At 47.4% G+C, this 3,617-nt stretch overlaps 1 long non-coding RNA gene across 1 annotated transcript in view; it reads left to right on the top strand.

The window, feature by feature from the left end:
* Nucleotides 1-3,617, top strand: part of LOC139024194 (uncharacterized) — an 8,719-nt gene that overhangs the window by 3,871 nt on the left and 1,231 nt on the right. The gene's annotated exons all lie outside the window — the stretch shown is intronic.

Here is a 3,617-nt window from a genome sequence, read left to right as displayed (position 1 = left end):
TGTGTGTGTGTGTGTGTGTGTGTGTAAAGTTGGTAGAATGTGTTGTGTGGCAACGGGGCCCTTGTGCAAGTTGTTGTTCCCCAGCTTCCCCCGAGGAGGGGGAGAGTGGGGGGGGGGATCTTTCGGCAGAACCACTCTGGACCTAGTTTCAGAAGTCCTCATCTCTACAGCAGGCATAAGTAGGGCAGAGAAAGTGGGTGACTGGGTGTAAAGAGTTTTTCGGTGTCGCTCAGCATGAAAAGAAAATAGCTTCCAATTTACCTAGTGACACGGTAGCCCCCTGGAGTTGGGACTACAGTCCGGCATAAAACACAGGGGGCAGTAAACACTATTATGTGGGAGAATGTCACAGCTGACAGTGACAGAAGGGAACGTCCACAGTCTAACGAACTTCTTGGTAGCTGGTGGATTGAGACAGTGGAGCAGCCGGTGCCTCAATACATTTGTCAAAAACACATGACGTAAACACTGAGTGTGTGTGAGAATCTAACACCTGGCAGACATAACAATGAGAGTTTAGAATTCACACGTGAAAAACATGATTGGTGTTGCTAGGCAGCTGCGGTGCAGGTATTGAGTCTGTGTAGCAAAGCATGAAACGTGCTCCTTCATATAGCAGTGTAGGTACAGTCTGCCAATGCGTGACCTTTCCCCTACATAGCCTTATACAAGTGTAACGCTCGCCTTATACAAGTGTAACGCTCCACTTTCACTCTGTCTCTGCGTGGGTGCTGTGTGGTTTACACAGCCTGGGGGTGGTTTACACAAGCTGTCTGCATGACAGAGGGAAACCCCTATCGCTTCCGGATGTTGCGTTTGTCTTGCGTTGCAGAGACATCGTATGAGTCAAACTGTACGCTGTAGACGGCTTGACAGAAATGGTAGCAGAAGGTGAACGTTGAAACTTTTATTGCACACATCTCCAGATGATGCTGCGTAACATTTGACGCAACGACGRCGCTGTGGGTGTGATAGAAGCGTATTCACGTCGTAGTTCACTACAAACAGACATGTAACTAATAGCGATCTGATGGAAAATCCACTTTAAATCTGAGAGAGAGGTGAGATTAATCAGTCCCAGAGGACTGGAGTTGTCACATTGTTCCCTTGTACACCCCGTGTTACGCTCATCGTCGGATGATAAATGACCGGACCAAAGTGCAGCGTGGTAGGCGTACATTCTCTCTTTATTCGAAAACGTAACACCGGGAAAAACAATGAACACAAACCGAACGTAAAGCTAGTCGTGCCTAAAGCAACAAAACAAAGACAAGATCCCACAAAACCCAAAAGGAAACCGACAACTTATATCTGATTCCCAATCAGAGACAACGATAGACAGCTGCCTCCGATTGGGAATCAAACAACACCAACATAGAAACAGAAAACCTAGAATGCCCACCCTAATCACACCCTGACCTAACCGAATAGAGAAATAAAAAGGCTCTCTAAGGTCAGGGCCCGACTGTAGTTGTCACTATGGTCCCATAGCCACTCAGGTTGTGTAACTGATGCACAATGCGTGGAGAGTAATGGGTCATTATGAGCACTGAACCAGGACAACAACATGTGACTGTGCTGCTGTGGCTTCTAGACTGTGCTTCTAGTGCTTCTTGTCACATGCACCGAATACAACAGGTGTAGTAGACCTTACAAACCCTGAACTAACAATGCTGTTTTTAGGAGAAAAAAAGTGTTCAGAAAGTATTTACTAAAATAAACTGAAGAAAAACATTTATTATTATGTTTTTTATTAAAAATAATAATTAAGGAGCAACAATAAAATAACAGTAGCGAGGCTATATACAGGGGGTACCGGTACAGAGTCAATGTGGAGCGGTGGTACCAGTACCATGTCAATGATGATGTTTATTATACAGGGGGTAAGCTGGTCAAGTCAATGTAGGGCTATGATACAGGGGTACCGGTACGAGCAATGTGGAGGCTATATACAGGGGGTACGGTACAGAGTCAATGTGGAGGCTATATATACAGGAGTACCGGTACATGAGTCATGTGGAGGCTATATACAGGGGTGTACCGGTACAGAAGTCAATGTGGAGCTATATACAGGGGACTCGGTAACAGAGTCAATGTGGAGGCTATATACAGGGGGTACCGGTACAAGTCAATGTGGAGGCTATATTACAGGGTGTTACCGGTACAGAGTCAATGTGGGGCTATATACAGGGGGTACCGGTACAGAGTCAATGTGGAGGCTACTTATAACAGGGGTACGGGTACAGAGTCAATGTGGAGGCTTATATACAGGGGTGTATGGGTAAGCAGTCAATGTGGAGGCTATATACAGGGGTACCGGTACAGAGTCAATGTGGAGGCTATATACAGGGTACCGGTACGAGTCAATGTGGAGCTATATACAGGGGGTACGGTACAGAGTCAATGTGGAGGCTATATACAGGGGTACCGGTACAGAGTCAATGTGGAGTCATATACAGGGTTACCGGTACAGAGTCAATGTGGAGCCTATATACAGGGGGTACCGGTACGAGTCAATGTTGGAGGCTATATTACACGGGGGTAACGGTTACCGAGTCATCGATGTGGAGCTATAGACAGGGGTACCGGTACGAGGTCAATGTGGAGGCTATATACAAGGGGTACGGTACAGAGTCCATGTGAGGCTATATACAGGGGGTACTGGTCTGCGAGTCAATGTGGAGGCTATATACAGGGGGTACCTGTACAGAGTCAATTGGAGGCTATATACAGGGGGTACCGGTAACGAGTCAATGTGTAGGCTATATACAGGGGTACCGGTACACGATCAATGTGAGGCTATATACAGGGGGTACCGGTACAGAGTCAATGTGGGCTATATACAGGGTCCTGGTACAGTGCAATGATTGAGGCTATATACAGGGGGTACCGGTACCGAGTCAATGATGAACGGCTATATACAGTGGGTACCGGCTAACAGAGTCATGTGGAGGCTCGATATACCAGGGGGTACGTCGGTACATGAGTCATGCTGGAGGCTATATACAGGGGGTACCGGGTACAGAGTCATGTGGAGACTATATACAGGGGGTACCGTATCAGAGTCAAATGTGAGGCTATATACAGGGGTTACCGGTAGATGAAAAAGCAGAGTCAATGTGGAGGCCTATATACAGGGGGTAACCGGTACAGAGTCAATTTTTGGAGACTATTATAGCAGGGGTACCGTACCAAGTCAATGTGACGGACTATATACATGGGGTACTGGTACCGAGTCAGATTGTGAGGCTTATACAGGGGGTACATGGTACCGAGCGTCAGATGTGGAGGCTATTATACTGGGTGTACCGGTCCTAAAGTCAATGAATGGAGGCTCTATTATACAGGCGGGTACGGTACGCGTGAGAGTCATATAACATTCTGGGGCTGGACGGTCAATGCGGAGCTATATACAGGGGGTAGCCGGTACAGTCAGTCCAATGTGGAGGCTATATAACAGGGGTACGTCAGCAGTGGAGGGCTATACAGGCGGTAGTAACGATCAGGGAGGCTATATACGGGGGTACCGATACGAGTCAATGATGAGTGTATATCAGGGGGTACCGGGTACCGAGTCAATGATGAGTGCTATTATACAGGTGGTACCCGGTACAGCC

The sequence above is a fragment of the Salvelinus sp. IW2-2015 genome, unplaced genomic scaffold (assembly GCF_002910315.2).
Source record: "Salvelinus sp. IW2-2015 unplaced genomic scaffold, ASM291031v2 Un_scaffold1173, whole genome shotgun sequence".
Lineage (NCBI taxonomy): Eukaryota > Metazoa > Chordata > Actinopteri > Salmoniformes > Salmonidae > Salvelinus > Salvelinus sp. IW2-2015.
This window is presented reverse-complemented; position numbering and strand designations above follow the sequence as displayed.